The sequence below is a fragment of the Lissotriton vulgaris genome, chromosome 8 (genome assembly GCF_964263255.1).
Source record: "Lissotriton vulgaris chromosome 8, aLisVul1.2, whole genome shotgun sequence".
In the NCBI taxonomy this organism is placed as follows: Eukaryota; Metazoa; Chordata; class Amphibia; order Caudata; family Salamandridae; genus Lissotriton; species Lissotriton vulgaris.
Genome location: NC_141696.1, coordinates 972,546,271 through 972,566,297, shown reverse-complemented (window position 1 = coordinate 972,566,297; position 20,027 = coordinate 972,546,271).

Sequence of the window (20,027 nt, the reverse complement as noted above, 5' to 3'; positions counted from 1 at the left end):
AATCTTCCTCACAGAAATCGGAAAGAAGAGGATGGTAAGAACACAGAGAAGAGCACGTCAAGTCCAAAGACCAGGAACCTGCTCATCAAAGTAAAAAATTACAATTTCCCAGAAAGAAGGTAGCAAGTATTAAGATTAAACATGCCGAGAATTCTGAGGACACATCTGAAAAATGGAGAGTGGGCACAGACAATGCTATACAGCGCAGCAGAAGTGACCATAGCTCGCAAGATCTTATGAATCTTCTGGAGACAGTGGACACGAATGAGTACATTCAGGTGGAGACTGCAGACACACGAGTTAGTGTGCCCATAAACTATATGAAATAACATTACGTGTAGAGGGAGATAAAACTAGGAAGATAAAAGGTCTCTTTTGGGAAAAACTTTCAAAAGGCTATGACATTCCATTAGCTGAAAAAGACTGGCCACCAGAGATTGTCAGAGAGTGCCCTCATGGCGAAGAAATTATTATGCCTGCCTCGTCGAATCATATCCCGATTCATAAAAAATACACATTGGCAAGAAAATGGGCAGTGGCCCAAGCTCCTGCCTTATATAAAAATCATGTAGGATGGGATGAGGCTTCACCTCGCCACAAAATCCAGTTAAAAAATCAACCCACTGCACAAAGGCAGTACCCAGTTAAACAAGTGGCAAAAAAGCAAGTCAGGGAGATCTTAGACCAACTTGAATATCAAGGGGTGATCGAAACATGCACCTATCAAATGAACAATCCTTTGTTTCGTGTCTCCAAGCAAGACGATTCATATCGTCTAGTTTTGGACTACAGACACCTTAACTCCTGTTGTAAAACATTTGCAGTACAAAACTCACATAGTGCAGCACTAATGAATAACATTGTGCGGAAAAAATATAAAACAACATTAGATATCTCTAATGGATTCTTCTGTCAAAACATTGCACCTGAAAGCAGGTATTTGACCGCTTTCTCAATAATTGGATCGCAAAAACAATTTTGCCGACTCCCACAGGGATTCAAGAATATCCCAGGATTATTCTCTGCAAGAGTAACAGAGTTACTACAAATATATGATGATGAAACATTATCATATGTCGATGACATCTATCTCACAGATGATGACCTGGAGACTCACTTAAAAAAGGTGAACACCATAATACTTGGGTTTGCGTGAGAGGGTTACAAATTCAACTTTAAGTCACAAATTGCCCATCTAACTGTCCTATTTTTAGGATATGAATTATCAAGTGAAGGCAAAAGCCTGGCCGACAACTTCTTAGAGAAATGTGCTGTACTCCAAGCACCAAAAACGCTGAAGAATTTACAATCAATACTAGGTTTCCTGAATTTCGGAGGAACATACATTCTAAATTATGCCGAGAGGGCAAAACCCCTCTATGAATTAATAAGACCAGATTTCAAACAAACCAATTGGACTCAGAAACACACAGAGATTTTGAGATCATTGCAAACAGACATGTTAACTAAAACAAAATTACAAACTCGCGATAACATACGCAATCTTGTAATCTGAGTCATCCCAGAAAGATGTGGATTCACATACCTGACCTCTAATGAGGGAGAAACAGTACCTATTGCTTACAAATCTTATTTGTACACTGAAGCTGAAATGAAATTCAGCTCTACAGAAAAAATTATAACTATGGTTCAAACTGCTGTAGCAAAAGAAAGAGTCCTAGCCCAAGGCAGAAGAATAGCTGTTTTCTCATCAGAACCAGCCCTTGAGGTGTTAACAAGTCCACGTAATCTGATTAAAGTGGCCTTAGATCCGAAATGGATAGAATGGGAAAATTCTTTTGCTACAGAAGACGTGAAATACTATTTTGAACCAAAACTGAAAAAACTAGATGATCTAGTATATGAACCAGAATATCCTCTGCCAGCTGAAATTCTGCCTCTAGAACAATATGCCTGCGTAATCTATATGGACAGATTCGCACAACACTACAATGTAGAAAATAAATCCTACGATGCAGCATGCGCGATTGTTAAAGGTCGCTGGCGCTCTGGTAAATTCAAACCAATGATTACAAAAACTGAATCACTGAGGAAATGTTCAGCTCAGCGAGCTGAAATAAGAACTTTGAAGATGGCACTTGAAAATGCCGATCGCGAATTCCCCACACTAATAGTGTGCGATTCGTATTTCTGCGACAAATCATACAACAGTGACATGCAGACATGGATCAAAAACGGTTACCAAGATGACACAGGTGCTACAATAAAGCATAAAATGCTTTGGGAACAAGTAGTTCTTGTAAAGAAAGGACTACGAAAGACTCACGTGATACACGCACTGAATCATCAACGAGATGGCATTCACGTTGCAGGGAATTCATTGGCTGACACAGCCACAGCCACAGCGGTTCAACCTACTTCCATAGCCACGGAAATGCGTTCAGAAAAACAAATAGATGGAGAAACCATGCTGGCAGTAAAAGCCTAATCAAAAGGCAATTATGCAGCATTACCTCTCAACTATCCACTCAGTAATACATACATAATTGATGCAAAATCCGTTCTGCTTGCTCGAATCCCTGGAGTGGGGGATAGGGTAATTCCAAACACGAACCGGAGAATCTTCTTACCACAAGAAGCACATATGGGGTTGGGTCTGAGGCACCAAGAGATCCTGAAATCTCTGATGGAACAACAATTGGAGTACTGGTGGCCGGAAATGAGCGTAGATATCTACTATTTTGCAAAAAATTGCAAGGACTGCAACAGAGATCGCAGTTGTGAACCGACCAGCCTGTAGCCCAGATACCACTATTAGATAGCATCAGGCTATCTATAGCGCAGAAATCCAGTCGGAGAAATGCGTCCCATAATTAATAAAGACTTAATTCACTTAAAAATGTGGTCCCAGCACTGGGCTGACGCCAGAACTGTTATAAAAGATTTGCGAGTCTATATCGGCACATACGCAATTGGCATGCTACATTCTGATCAGGGTCCTGCATTTAGCTCTCGAGCTTACAAAGAGGCCATGAACAGCATGGGCATCGCATTGCGGTATTCTTCTCCCTTCCATCCTGAGGGAAATGCGGTTGTGGAAAGAAAAAACCGGGACATAAAGCAATCTATAACGGCGAGGGTATTAGGTTCGGGTGATGGGTGGGTCAAACATTTAACAAGTGTCCAACGTAGTCTTAATAATCTGCCATGAAATTCTCTGAAAGGCCTCACTCCATACGAACTATTGTTCGGAACTAGAATGCTTATTCAGGATCTTGATAGTCACACTTCAGTGGTAGAAGAAAAATCCTTTGATATCAAAGATCGTTTGGCTGTTTTACAGGATTTAAATGAAACAAGAAAAAACCTGAGTAACATAAAGTTGAAACAACAGCCAACAGCCACTGAAGAAAAACCACCTGTCCCAGCAAGACCTGCCTGGATTCCAAAGATTGGGGATCTGGTCAGAGAACAGATCGCGGTAAAGAAGGAATTTGGGCCTTCTTACAGAAAAGCAGTACCTGTCTTAGCTATCAGCGGAACAAGATCAGTTGTACTACCGCCCCTTGTTGGTAAAAGGGAGAACAGAGTTGTAGCCATCGACCTGGTAAAACCAAAACCATGTGGCCAATAATAAGTAGTAGGCCAAGTGGACTCCCAAGAAATAGCAGAATACCAAAATTTGCTACAATCCAAGAGGCTCATACTGAGAGACCAGCGACGGCTCGTGGAGGGAGTTACGGTGGGGCAGGAGGGCGGGGAGGGGGAGGGGCAGGGTGGAGGTTGCTAAAAACCGGCATATGGATAATTGCAGGTAAGTAAACAATTTAATCAATAAAACGAATTTCGTAGTGCGCCTTGCATCGCAAAATGCAATGCAGTGCGAGCTACGAAATTCGTTTTATTAATTAAATTGTTTACTTACCTGCAATTATCCATATGCCGGTTTTTAGCAACCTCCGCCCTGCCCCTCCCCCTCCCCGCCCTCCTGCCCCACCGTAACTCCCTCCACGAGCCGTCGCTGTGAGAGACTAATCACATTTGATAAACCTGGAGTGAATAACAAAGGACTATGCAATAATGCCATGGAACTAGTGCCTCTTGAAACTCAAATAATGACAGTTTGTCAAGAAACACCAGTCTAAAATGATGTAGCTTCTGACTATGCTTATGAAACAAAGAAAAATGCAAAAGCAAATGACAATCCGGAAAAAATTCCAACAATTGACAGAACTGCATCTGGCTACTTCATCAATTTCAACGACTTCTCTGAAGATCCAAGCGAGCATGAAGGAACGCCTCTAACAAAAACTTTCAAAGACAAAGTAATTGAACTTTTTCACCAACTAAAAGAAACATATCTGATTTCACCATGGATTGAATCTTGGATTGTGTTAGGTGTACTTAATCTCCTACTTTGGCTCATCATGGTTTGGGAAACTTCATTGATGGAAAATATAGTACAATGGACACAGCAAGTCAGAACATCAACTTGGTCCTAAAGCCTCACACATCCTCTCACGTTGAGAAAAGAGAACTGTCATCTGTGAACTTCTCAGCCAATCCAATACCCGGTGGGGTAGCATGGGACAGAACTGATTATGACATATTTGGCCTGGTTGAGCTCTTGAAATATCCACATCAGTTCAAGGTTTCATTAAGTGACTTTGTGACACCAAGTACATTCTCAGATAATTGGGACTTTGAAAACATTAATAATATGATGCCAGATTTAGTAATGTCAGCAAAATGTACAGAACATGATTACTTACAGGGTTCATCGAATTATGAAGAGTTATACTGTTACAACCATTATGGTTATCACTATTTGCATAAAACTGCTCAGCCTAGAAATGTTTTATCTTATAACCAGTGGGAACACTGTACAACTCCACCAAAAGGCAGTTCGAAAACATTTTATGAGAAATTCCAATACTTCTCAGGGTTTAATAACAGTGATCCAGAAACGTTTTATTTCAAAATGTTAAGTAGGACAGGAATGAAAGCAATGTTGACAAATACTAAACTGATTTATTCTGAAAAATTTTATGACAAAATGTCTACATTTGGTTTTGAATTTTGGAAAAACACCATTGAAACAAAAACGATCTGGGGTTCTAAAGATTGGCAAGTACAAGGCCTAGAAGCATTATTTAGGGCCTGCATGATCCCAGAACAAATGATATTCTTGAATGACACAATTTAACAAAGTACTTGTCTTGGCCTAGCTAAGATAAAAGATTTAAATACACCGTCTATTCCGAAACCCTCAACTGATAGTGACAGCACTACAGATGTGGAGATAGACGTATCCCATATTTTACACCAAAACAGAACACATACTGATTGAAAAAAGTGGTTGATCTGGCCAACAGACACAAATAACTGTCAAGATAGATTCCTGAACAAAACACAGGGGTTCAAAATGACCAGCCCAGACCCTAGATACTTCCAGAGACAAAATCCAGGGATAGTTGCAACATACAGTGGAGGGAAACTATGCCTTGAGTGGCTAGAGAAATCCACACTGGCTGAAATTAAGCAACACTTGACTTTACTTAAAGACGGTGCTGACTTGCGTGATTTCATATTGGGACCACGCAAACAGAGTCAAAAACGTTTCTTAGCGGCCGGTATATACGCTGGGTATAACGAAGCTTGGAAAGTAATGCAAATTGAGACAGCAGAAAAAATACGAGAAATTGATCGTACAAATTTGGAAAAATCACTTTCTGTAGTGGACAATTGGTTAACGACTCTGTCCTCCAGAATATATTCACTGGACATCATTGTATCATCTGCTTTTGATATAATAGAGCAAGACTTACTAATGTTACAACATGGTCAGTCTCAATTACGTTCTATTGTACAGCTTGGTCGGACGTTGCAAAATCTGCGTTCAGGCTTCGTACCATGGCGTTTAATCAACACAACGTCATTATTCGTTAACTTTAACCTTACTGTTAAACAAATCAGTTTGGCACAAAAAGGAGCAGACTATACGGTTCTGAGCATTGAAAAACTTGAGAGATTACCATTGACAATGTCAGAGAGACCTGTCATTGAATGGATAATACACGGAACAATTACAATTCCGATAACAACTTTCCAGTTTAAATACTGCCAAGAGTATTTACCTGCAGGCCAGTAGGAAAGGTTGGGTAAAGAATACATCAAATCAACCTGGGATTTATCTTATACACACAGATGTTATAGTGAAGGAAACAAGGAAGTATTCCTTAGTGGTAAAAATTGAAAAAAATCACTAAGCAGTACACTTCTGTGTCAAGGTATTAACTTGCATGGAGCCTGTGAAGGGTCTTCGAATAACCTTTCATGTCACCTGCATGGCACGCCTGCAAAACAGATAGAGCCATTTTTAGACCACTTTCTAATGGCAGTTACGTTTTAATAAGTGACCAAAGCTGTTGTTGCATGCTGCCAGGAAAAGCCTATCTGACAACTGTAACTTCCAGGGCCGTTTGCTGTATGCAAGTATTGTATCCACACAGCAATCCAGATATGGGGGCTGCGTTATGGCCTTCGTTGAATATCTCTTCTATTCGAATTGATACTTTAAGCAGAATGAAGTCTATTCTTTTACAGACAACTGTGCCTTTGACGTCATCAAAAGAAATGTATGATCTGCATGTGGCAAGGACATCGGCAGAGATGCATTCCCTTTTATTGACAAATTGCCCCGTGCATGTCCTAGAAATGTTAAGCCAAATCTTAAACATGTCTGATACCAGTGGCATCGCACATGTCTTTAAGACAGTTTTTTCGGGACTGTTAGCACCCTTTGAAACAGTTCTGGGCATCTTCCTGAATTTTGTCCATTCTCTGTTTGGCGGCCTACCTTTAATTTTGGGACTCGTGGCAGGAATTTTATTTTTGCTCCTTCAGCACAGATATGGCAAGCCAATCCACAGACAAGACTCCAGCAAAGATGGAAGAAACGATCCTAGCAAGAACGATACCGAGACGGTATCACTAAGGTCCTCGGATTGGCCCGGCTAAGAGATCTGAATACAACCTGGTTTCTTTCATTCAGACCAATCTGGCAGAATTGCATCTTACCTGTGCTTCGATGTCTGCTATGCAGAGAAGAATGCGAGTTGGACGTCTGTCTTACACTACCATCAGCAGTACCAAAGGATATCAATACTTTCCTAGGTCCTGTAACGACTCATGCATCGTGTTGTCCCCAGCGGCTACCCATTCTGATGATGGCATTCGTTGAGACTTCACCACTACGATTAAGTGGCGGTGAGGTACGAGAGGAAAGCAGCACCAAACAGGTACAACCTTTTTGTGAGCATTGCTGATCCAAACATCGATGATAGCAATCACTCAGAGAACTGCACAGTTGCAGTATTTTCAAACTTGGTCAAACTTTCACCTGATGTTGGAGACCAATTTTTTGCGAGTCTGTCTGAAATGATGTTCTCTCCAGTCAACGAGAATAACTCTTAAAAAAAAACAATGAGCACACAGCGTTCCCTGAACTCTGAATTCGGCCTTCAGTTTTTTTAAACAAATCTACAGAAAATATTTGGAACTGTTTTTCCCCTGAAAGCGAAAATATTTTTGTCCATTTTCCAAAATATTTACCTTTTTTTGGCGCATGGTACTCTGCTTAAAGTAGAACTATTCTTAGAGAACAGAGCTTCTATTTTTAGGATACTAGAGACAATATTTTACCTCAGCCTCTAGCACATATACAGCATTTTGTATAAATATGTGATGAAATGGTCTCGACCTTCTTTTCTGTATTCAGAGCCATTTCATGTGTAATTTTCGCAATTCATTCAGCTGATATATTTATGCATTTATCTGAATGATGACACTGCTTGAAAAGCGTACAGTACCAGCACTCATTTTCGTGTATTTACCATATACCATTTCAAATGCGAAATATGTATTTTGGGGTGGGTCGGAAAACACACATGCATCGTTAAATGTTTACTATTGCTTAGTTTTTAAGTAATGATGGACATTAATCCGTGGAGTGGGTGTTGTGTTTCTATCTAGGACCCTAATTCGATATTCCCGATTCTTGCCCTTATGTGGTTATAATCAATAATATCCTGATAAAGGCATAAGAATCATATCCATATTCAGTAATAGCCCACGCAGTCCAAAGCACAGCACAGCTACTCCCATCGACTCCCAGAAAGCACAATGCGTTCTTTAAACAAACCAAGCCTCCAGCAGCCCGGGAAATCCCCTCCTGCTTTTGTTTTGATTTGAACAAGAACTCCTGGAGTCCAGAAAGAACTGTTACTTCTTATTGACGTCTTATGTCCAACCTTACGTCAAACTCAGCACCTTTCAGGTATAAATATACCAACAGTTGCCTTAAGCAAACACACAGTGGTTTGGAGCAGAGCGGCCATCTACTTGCCCGAGACCCCAGCTGATGCGAGAGCCCACGGAAGCCGCCCCTCCCGTTTGACACACGGAGAGAGACGCTGTCTTTTTCTCAAGCCGAGAAAATCCAGCACCGGTGTTTCCAGCCTACCCTTGCGGGTTGCTGGGAGATCAAGTCCTGAGGAAAGAGATACCAGACCTCCCACATTCTATTACCAAGGTACGGAGCTGACTAAACCCTTAAGAGAATTCTTGATGCAGATTCTTGGCAAAACAATCTTTACTAACTTAACTTAAACTGCTACTTACTTACTCCTTCCCAAGTATTAGGCTTAGGTCAGGTACACCGGGGTAGGCATAGTTAGAAGCATCAGTTGAGTATGTTAGTCAAATGTTTTTATGTATGTATATATTTTATCCTTTTTAAAGTATCAAATGGCTAAGAAACCATATCAATGCTTTTTCAGTATTATTTCATAATACTACTTTTACTGTACGCACTTTACTTTATGATAAGTATTGCAATTGTGGCAATTCATTTCTCTTGCATGAGAAAGAAGACTGCTTAATAAATAACACCTTTTATTGAAAACGCCCGTCTCTCTATTTCTCTGCACTCTGGTGAAACTAAGTATGCACGGTTGACTGAGTGAAAATGCTGCCTATTGTTTTCACACGACTCTAGACATACACTCTTATTCTGAGGGAGCAAAGTTGTCATGTTTATGCTGTTGTCAGAAACTGAATCCTTTCTTGTCTGAGTCAGGGAAGTTCATCCCTCCCTATTCATTCAAGAAAGTTTCTAGTGACCTCTGAGCTAGCTGGCGCAAACCTAAATTAAGTTTAACATAGTCAGTAGAGACCTAGATGACCTCAGTCCTACGTCTACACTGCTGTTTATGTTATTCCAATGAGCAGAGCCTCTTGGGAAAATAGGAACTACACTACAGCCCCAGGGACTTCTGGGCCTTGTAGTTTTCTGTGTGTGGCAGCAGCCAGATGGACTTTCACTTATGCAAGGAAGGTGTATGTGGCGCGTGTTGCTCGGGTCTATCAAACCTTCCTGACTCAAACCTGCAATCGCGACAAAAGGGCAACATGCATGAACTGATTCGCTCTTCTTTACTTTTATACATCAAAATATTGGCAAGATTAAAACTATCACACTGGAGACTGAGCAGTTTGCACAGGTAATTCGGGAATTCCATTCAAGCATTTTCACTGTCCAGCCAGTGAAAAATTACATTTGTACTGTCTTACCAGTCAATATTTTTCAACATTCTGGAGGTGATCTGAGAGTAAGTTCAGGAGATGCACGTGATCAGCCCAAATGTACAGTCTACACATTGTGAGTCTCCTTGCTCAGCTGCCAGATCCCACTCGCTGAGAAAGCATTGGACTAGTTCCTGTAACAGACATCAGACCAGATTTACTCAGCACTTATAGCCTTATCCAGCCTCCCCTTAACTTGATGGAAGAAGGGGAGATAGCAAGGGGAGTGGTGAAAATGGTGGCAATTGAGGAGTAGGAGGATCTATAGGTCTACCAGACCATCTCATAAAGGATGCTCATGGGCTGCTTATGAATATTCACTAGGCATGGGCGGAAAATCCGTTCCGCTCGCGGATTTTGCGGATTTTCGGGAAATCCGCAATCCGCGAGATTTGCGAATCTCCCACAAAATCCGCAAATCCGTGAGCAGCGGATTTTGCTCGCACTGCTCGCACTGTTCGCGTGAGTTCGCGTGAGTTCGCGCCCCGCGAATAAGTGCAAAATTGCAGAAATACGATTTTAGCAAAACTGAAAGTAACTACTTACCAGGTTCAAAAGTTCAGGCTCATCATTATTAGCCATTTCCTGTAGTGCTTCCTGAGGGGCCCCTCCAGAGTTCAGTTGCCAGTTGAAACTATTATGTGACCCTGCTCTGAACCTCAGAATAGTTACACATATGCCACAAAGGTCCTGAATTACAGCTAAGGGAGACAAGCAGGAGCCAGGCTGGAAGTTAAAATCCATTAATCAGCCCCTAATTCATTATTGTCAGTTGGGGCAGGGCAGGTGTTGTAACTAATTTTGCAACAATGAAAGCACTTAGCAAGTGCAAAAGATCACTAATCAGGGCGCACTAAGGAAGCAGGTGCCAGCTAAAAAAATATTCTGTGACACATTAATCAGCCCCAAATTAATTCAGGTCACTTGAGGCAGGGAAGGTGTGCTTTGCTTTGCCGAAAATAATGTACACTGGACAACCAGAGGGTGTGGTGATGAAACAGAGGGTGGCATGGGTGGGCCAGAGGGTGGCATGAGTAGTCAGAGAGTGGCAGTGGTGACAGAGAGTGGCAGTGATGAAGAAGAGTGTCCCAAACAGGCTGGACACGTAGAAACAACAAGTTCGCGAAACTTGCGACCCGACAGGTAAGTTCGCAATTTGCGAAAGTGTACAAAACCCTCGCGAACTGGCAGAAACACGGGCGAACACAAAAAAAAAATCCGCAAATTCGCGGGAATTCGCGGATTTTGCGGATTGCGAATCCGCAAATCCGCAAAATTCGCGAACGCGAGATCCGCAAAATTCGCTCATGCTTAATATTCACAGGGCATGTGACTATTACTACATTTATTTTTCTGAACTTGTGAATATATAGGGCATCCAGAATGTTATCTTAGATAAATAATTGTTGTAAATGAATTGTTGTAATTGAAGTAACAAGGGTCAATGGCAAAGCCTTAAGGAACAGACCCCCCATTGTTTGTGACCAAGGGTCTGACTACTAACTTAGAGGATAGAGTACTCCTTCACAAAAGTAATGGATATCATGTCCGCCATTTTACAAGTTCCATAGTATATAATGGAATTGTAATTTGGGGCACAGACTAATCCTGCCTGCCAAGTTTGTAAACAGACCCTACATATTAGCTGTTATTCTTTGTTTTACTTAACAGTTTTTGGAATATGAATCAACAGTTTATGTTGTATCATCCACCCTGTTGTCACTGACTATGTCCCTAAGCTGTGACAGATGCTTCAAGTGTAAGAAGTATAGGGATGGTAATATGGGTTTATCTTTGTTTTATGTGCACTTCTTTTCCTCTATCCCTGTGTATCTTGACACATATTGCACTGCAACCCTTTGCAACTACACTTCCATGCTTATATATACTGTCTTCTGAATTACAGATCCTATGACATGGTCAGTCACATGCTAACCGAATATTTTGTCGTGGAATGCAAATAGTCTATTTGCATTCAACAGAGTCAAGAGAGGTGCAGTTATAAAATAAGTGAAGAGACTTTGTTTTGGGAGGATACTCTTCTTACAAGAGACCAAAATAGTGAGGAATAAATGCCCCTTTTAAAAATTGTATTTCATTCAGGCTTCACAAGAGACCTAGGGCCATATGTAGGTAAATGGCATTTACCGAATCGTAAATACCGAATTTTACCGATTCGGTATTTACAATTCGGTAAATGCCATGTAGGTAATTATTCTGTAAATATTACCGAATCGGTAATATGCGGTAATTACCGAATCGGTATTTACCGATTCGGTAATTGCCATTGATTCCTATGGGCCTTGAGGCCCATAGGAATCAATGGCAATTACCGAATCGGTAAATACCGATTCGGTAATTTTACCGATTTGTCAAGGGGGACAGGGTGTCACTTTGACACCCTGTTGCACCCCTGATTTTGGCTTGTGTGCAATGTGACACACATACATGCCCTTAGGGCATGTATGTGTGCCACATGGCACAGGTGTACATGCACAGATGTGCATGTACACAGAAATTCGTTATTTACCATGCCATGGTATTTCATGGTAAATAACGAATTTCTAAGGGCCTGTGGCACTGTTTCCAGTGCCACCTACATCCCAAATTACCGATTCTGTACATTTACCGAATCGGTACTTTACCGATCCGGTAAAATTACCGATTCGGTAAATATACAGAATCGGTCATTTTCAGGCCCTCTACATCTGGAATTACGAATACCAGTCGGTAACGGCCGAAATCGGCCGTTACCGACCGGTATTTGGCCACCTACATATGGCCCCTAGCGACTTATTCAGTGCTAGGTATTCTTTAAATCTATACAGGTAATACACAGCAACCTAGGAAGGTGTATAGCTATTGCAGGCCTGCTAGAGGGACAACCAATTGCACTAATACATTTTTTGGTAAAACAGGTGGGAGCACTGTGCCTCACAGTCCAGCATGCAGTTTGCTCAATTATGTTATGGTGAATGCAGTACAAATTTGCGGCTACTTCGTTGTAGTCTGTAGATTTTCACCTTAGTGGGTGCAGCTAGTACGTTAAATCTCTGACACGTGTTTCTGAGGTTAGCCCTTAAATATTAGAGAGCAGCAGGCTTTTTACTGAGATTGCTGGAAATGCTGTCAAAGTCCTCTCAGGTCTCAGTACCACTCACTGAGACACAGGTGCATCAATAAAAAAAAAAGAAATCTATGTATAAGCACCGCCCCCCTTAACAGCCTCCTTTCTAGGGTCCATTACCTGGTTAATACACCAATTATCATTGGGCCTCACAGTCCTGGGAAAGGAATTGTAGAGAGTCTTTGGGACAATTAGGGGGGAATCATAGGGGTTAATAGGTCATATTACTTTGATGTCCTAATTTATCAGGGCATTTGGACTGGTGGATGTGTGTCATATTTTCCACCTATAAAAACACTCCTGGTACCTGCGCTTGCCTCAACTATTTTCTTATGCTTAATAGTGAAGTTCCTAAGGTAGTTTGCGTACAACTACTGGCACGCAGCCTCTTTGACCATTTACCGGTTGAACGATGTCTAGGCATTGAATGTGCTGGAGTCTGAAATGAGTTGACATCTCAGAGCATGGACCCTGCAAGAGCAGAGCAGCAGACTACATGTCAAAGGAACAATTGTTACATATTTCACAAACAATAGGGGATCAGTGAAGTCAGCCTGGACTCTATGGGAGGCCTTTAAGGTCGCTCTGCAAGGGTATAGTGTTAGCTTCCAAACTGGCCATCGATGGAAACTGCAAAAAGACAAAGCAGAACTGGAGTCCAGAATACTGAATACTGAATATTCAAGTCCCAATACCTACACTGGCCACTATATCCCACACTCAGAGACCTACTACAACCTAAACCAACACTAAAGAAAATGCTACTAGATGAGGCACAGAAAGTATGGCTTGCAATGCAAAACCGTATTTACCAGTGGGTTGTGTAAGGTTACTCCATTGACTATGCCAGAACCTACAGAAATATGAGCTATTCACATATATTTCCAGGGAAGACGGTTTGACTATCAGAGGAAACAAAGAATTAGCCCAGCACAATATTACACCCAGCTGTATTCTCAGAGAGTGGAGACACCCGGATCAGTCCTAGAGAGTTTGGAGTCAGACCCTGAGGGAACCGAAAAAGGTTCTACCTGAGGATGAACTTACAGTATTGGAATTAGGAGAGGCTCTGACTCAGTTGCAGTCTGGGAAGTTGCTGGGCCTGAGCGGTTTCTAGACTGAATGTTTTAAACCCTTTGTGCCTACATTTTTACATTTTTGGGTGACTTTATTCATAAATCAATGGAGGAGGGACTGCTGCCACCGACCTTCATAGACCTGAAATTGTGGTAATTCACAATATGTGTTGTCCACCAGAACTCTGCTCATCATATCACCTAATATCTCAACTGAAAGTAGAGCTGAAAATAGTAGCAAAAGTGCTGGCAAACCACTTTTCAAAGGCATACTTTAGCTGGTCCACCCAGACCAGCTTGGGTTTATGCCGCAGAGCTCCACCAGAGATGGCATAAGATGCCTCCATAATATGTTGGAAATGGTGAACCGATAGGCTGCACTATGGCGCTACTACTTGCAGATATTGAGAAAGCATTTGATTATCTACGATGGGAATACTTCTTTGCCTTGCTGTGCAAAATCCATATGGGCCCTAAATTAATTAAATATATCAAACTACTCTATGTCAATCTTTTGGTCAGGGTTACGGTAGGACGGGATGTGTCAGATCCATTCCCCATACAAAAGGGCACAAGGTATGTGGGCCTTCTCTCCACCCTCCTTTTAGTCATGACTATTGAACCATTGGCAGTGAGGTTAAGAATGGATGCCTAGTTGAAGGGACACCTGTGGGCAAGCGGCATATCAGACAGAGCGGCACTTTATGCAGATGATGTTCTGGGGATCCTCATGGAGTTCAAAAGATCTGGCACCCGAGGCCAACAAATGTTTCATATATTTAGGGGTGCCACATGACTACATTTAAAACAGTGCCCTATCCAGTTGGTACTTGATGTCAATGCTTAAACTGAGCCCAAAACCTGGAGGTGATCACAGAGGAGCTTAAATACATGGGGTATATGTCACAAAAGGTGCCTCAGCTGCATTGGAGAAAAACATTCAACCAGTAGTGGACAGGATACAGGGGATAAAAAATTTGAGAAACAGCTCTTGTTGTTCCTCTTAGGTTGATCTGCATTTTTCAAGATGGTCGCCCTCCTTCGCCTATTGTACCACCTTCATAATTTCTCCTTTGACATTCAATGTTTCTTTTTTCAGTGGCTCAATTCTATGCTTTGAGGTTTCCTATGGGATTAGGGCTCTGCCTGAATTGCCCTCTCAAAGTGTTGTAAATCCACATATGTGGAAGGTATTGCGACTCCAGATGTAAAGGTGTATTATACGCCCACCCACTTACAGATAATCAAAAAACAATTGTATGACACAGGCAAAGATCCTGTGTTTGCATCTGAAAAATGGGATATAAAGGTGGTGCCACTTCAACATCTATTTTACAGAGGTGTTCTAGATTCTTCTCGTTCTCCAGCCTCACAACTGGTCATACATGTTTGTAGGGATGCTCTCCGAGAATGGGGCTGGTGATACCGACTTACTAAAGGAAAGTTGTTGTGGTCTTGCATGTGGCTGTGAAAGGTTGCATTACTAGAAGGGCTCAGACACTGGGACCTGATTAGGATTTCCTCCTTTGGTGATGAATGTCGGGAATTTACTTGGCATGCTTTAAAGACCTACAGGGAGAATACAGTTTGCATCACAGTCAGTTCTTCTGTTATTTGCAGCTGAGACTTGCACTAACTGTATATATCTCTGAGTCAGAGTCAGAAGAATTACCAGAATTCAACTCCTTTGAAGTGAAGTGATTACTAGTGGAGCTGGGTAAACCCAAGATTAGGCAGATCTATTGTACTTTAGTGACCACTGCAGCAGACTCTTTTGAGTACTGCACCAGGTGTTGTCCGATTGTACTGGAATGAAGATTGCCTAGTGATCCCAAATTCACACTTCCCCGCATCATTGTAGACTTAGATACTAGCCAATCCAAAATGGGTTTGTTGAGGATGGGTCTAGTGGTAGCAAAGAAGTATATAACTCGCTGATGGAGGGACAGTCCAGGTTCTTCCCTAGAAGAGTGAGAGAAGGGTCTGGAATGGATGTATGAGTCTGGAAAAGAAATAGGTGAAAAAAAGTGCTGTGCGAAGTGAGCGTGACATGTGATCTGCAGCAGAGGTATCCCCTGATGAAGGGCTCGACAGCCAGACATGCATCGGGATGTAGTAAGAGATTGATGATTGTATTCAATAGTATTATCAGATTTGCATATCACTGCCGAAATCAATCAATATGATGATCTAAATTTGAAGATGGCTGATAACAAATAAATATCGCCTAATCATGCAGAAATATTTTCTGTCTTATTTTTGTTGATGACTTGAATACAGATCAACCCCAGGATCATGGGGCCCTTGCAGTGCTAGGGGGAACTGACCCTATTACGGGATGCTACATTGTGAGTCTCGACAAGCCCATATATGAGGTCAAAGGATGCCCACCGAAACATAAAAAAATTTGATCAGTTGGTGCCAGTATCATGGGATTGTTATAGATCCAGTAATTTCTGTAACAGAAACATTAGATGATGAAATCTGTAGAAGCAAATCTGATACATAGTAGAGATGTGCATAGATGGGTTGCGATATGCTTTGCTGGTTGTAATCCTTCAGGATTTGGTCTCTAACGGGAGCGAAAGAGCCACTGGTCAAGGTAGTTCTCTTTTTGGAGAACCTCGAGACAGCCGAGAGAGACGCTGCGCTTCAACAAAATCGCCACAGACCGGTTACGGATTCTGACTATTCCTTTCCTACAACGGGGACACGAGATTGATTTCAAGGAAATCGATACTTGGAGTGGTTCCCCCCAGCCCAGCACCCGGATCGTTTCTCATTACCCATGTGGGATATGTACTTTACTTTTCAAGATTGAATGCTTATATCGACCTCAACAAATTAATATAACCCACCAACACTGATAAAATCAGGTTGCCTGCCCCACTACCCTCTTCCCGTCCTGATGAAGACCCACCTGCAAGGATTTTACTGATTCCTGCCTTCCTTGGGTCGAAACGTCGACTTTCTCACCTCCAACACAGCCTCCTCCTACCCCAAATTTTGTAAAGTATGGACTTTGGGGCATGTGTACTTTGAACTTTTATGTTGATTTAATATCTCTATGCTGTCCATTTGACATTGAACTCATGATAATGTCTGAATAATACGTGTTTTTATTGTCACTATCCCCCCCACACTACCCTCACGACTGCACGTCCCCCTTACCCCCAGGGGCACCGATACAATTGTGTATTGTACATTTGGTTTTGAATACTTTTCCCTATAATGTGAATAAAACATTATAGATGCACTTATTTCGATTTACTTTGTTTAAATTTTCTCTATTCATACGTCCTTCTTACTGGAAATTGTTTCTACATTTCATGTACAGCATCAGAAGGCAGCAGTTAGTGATGCGAAGAACACAATCATTTAACTGTGCATTGTCAACTACCCATAGACGAGCATGCGACCAGAAGGTGTTCGACCACAATACGAAGTTTTGAAAATTGTCCTTCAAAAAATTGTATTCAGAATGTAGACTACCACGATATAGTGAAGATAACTACAGATAGGCAAGTCAAGATGTATTAGTCTTGATTACACATCTGTATCTTGATGATATAGGTTTATCTTCAAGATTTATAGATGTGGCGTTAAGAATTGTACATTTATGCTCACCTATATACACTTACCTTTGCACTATTGTAGTGGACAATGATCTGAGTACAATTAGTGAGAAACAGATTGTTAGTTACAGTGGATGGTAGTCCTGTTCAAGTAATGATGACACAGTCCTTAACCAGGCCCAGTTATGTTTTAATGATTTAAACCTGAGCTCAAACCTTGTTTGCTGTAGCACAGAGCAGACAGGCTTAACCTTAACTTAAAAGAAACAAGTGTTAAAACATTTCACAGTACCACAACAGTTAATAAGTAAAAAACACACCACAATAAAAAATCCCTCTCCAATTAATAAAATAGTACACACTTTAGTCTTGAAATAGACACCAAAACGACAACCATCGCATGTAGAGATCTGGAGATATGATTTTTCAAAGTTTTAGATGTCTCTAGCACCAAACATCTCAAAGCGCGCAACAACAGGTATCTGGGCAGATGAGGCCAGGTCAATGTCAAAAGTTAAAGCTGACAGTGATAGACTGTGGTTAGGACACAGGGGCCCGGTTCATCACGATGTAATGTAATGTAATGTATTGGCATTTATATAGCGCACTACTTACCCGTAGGGTCCCAAGGCGCTTCGACCGCTGCGAAACCCTTCCTGGCTTCCCTGAGAGATGGTCCCTTAATGGGTATCTCCAGGGTGAGACCAGGCATCCCCGGCGGTCTGGTGGGGCCGTTAGTGAAGATGAGGCAAGCTAATGCCCAGAGTTGCCGAGTGTGATCGCTGATCAGAGTGGGCACCGAGGCGAGAGAATTATCGAGTCCGCTGACCCTGGTCAAGAAACCTGCCGCGCCGGGAATCAAACCCTGGTCCCGGGCCAAGAAAACTCTTGTTGACAAGGGAGTCAGCGGATCCGGCTGCAGGCTGAGTCTCATGCAGGGCTCATCAATGTCAACCTACTGGAGTGCAGTACTTCGGTAGAAGCCTTTGCAGGAAGTTTGAGGCTGTCTGCATTGACAGCAGGAAAGTTCTGAGTGGGCAAAGTCTGAGGTCTGTGCCCAGAGAGGTCTCATGGACATTCAGTTGCTCCTTGACGTCAACCTCAGTGGCATCCCTCTACATTTGCAATTGGCTCTAAACTATCCCACAGTGCTCTGCTCTGCCAAAATGCAACATGGCAGAACATTTCTTTCCCTGGCCTGAGCTCTAGGCACACCCTGAGGTGAGTCTAGGGAAATGAGGAACTGCCCCTGAAAGCCAGTTCTGGAATTGATTTTCTACCCATTGTGATTTGTGCCTTTCTAGTTGATTGGACAATGGAAGGAGGAGGCCTAAATGTGAGTTACATCTGCCTGTGGCAGTAGATACCCCTTTGAAGCTTGTGCAGTTGTGGACACACCCCCTAGACTATCCAATTAGGTGGAGGCCACCTCCTGCCAGCCATGACCCTTTTGATCCTTTTCCTGGGAGCAATTCACACCTTCCAGCAGGCTGCCAGATACCAATTGTGGTATTTATTATCTCTAGAAAGGCTACCAGAAGATTTAGACAGGATAATGTCAACTCCCTAAAAGTGACTTTTTCAAAACAGTAATTTAAAACCCGACTTTACTGTTGTATTTGGATTTTATATTACTATTAATTTGAGTTCTTGAGCCATGGTTGTGGCTATTCCCAAACTGAAGTTAAGCATTATGAGGTGTTATAAAGTAACCCAGTGCTTCTCTGTGAGAGAGCCAACTTAGCCACAGTAGAAAAACATCTTTGGATTTTTTTTACTGCCAGGATATGTACAACTTAAGCACACATGTCCTACTTTTTAAATACCATGCACACTACCCTAAGGGCATTTAGAACCTACCTTAGGGGTGACTTACATGCATTAGGGGTGACTTATAAGTATGGACTGGCCATACATCCCTAATGACTCTAATGCCTCATGTCTGAGGACTACTGGCATATAGAGCCTCTATATACATACATACCAAAATATAAATTGCAGGTTCAAAGGGAACATTATCATATTTTTTTTATTATATCACAGCTGTCCCATATAAAATGTTTTGTGGTTCAAGCAGAGGTTTTCAAAAAAATATATCAACATACTTTTTCAAGTGGTTTTACGCCAGTCGAGGGGCAAGACAAGCAGTGTTACTTTACTCTAAATTAACTTTGATTTCATCATACATTTTTCATGGAACCTCAGCTTTGCTCAATGACCCATTCTCCTGATAATGACCCTTTAAAGAAAAACAAGTCAAAACACTGTTGGCACTTATGACAATAGGACCCACTACATTATTTCCTATTATTGTGTTACATTGGATTAATCCATTAGCATTATCATTGAGCTTTTATTGTCCATTGTCAGTCCTTGTATGCAAAACACTTTTCCTTCTCAGATCTTACCCACATGTGCACCAAGCACTTTTTCTCTATTTTTCTCAACTGTGCCATAAAATTATATTTAACATTATATTGTATTTAATTGAAGGATGTATCAGTTTACTTGCATGGCCTTTGAATAAATCATCAGAATTAAATCTCTATTATTTTCTGCATTGCAGTGCTTTAAATGGGCAGGTACTGTCACGTACTTAGTACCTCCACTACTTTAATTTAAAAGAGATAGTCCCTGCACTTC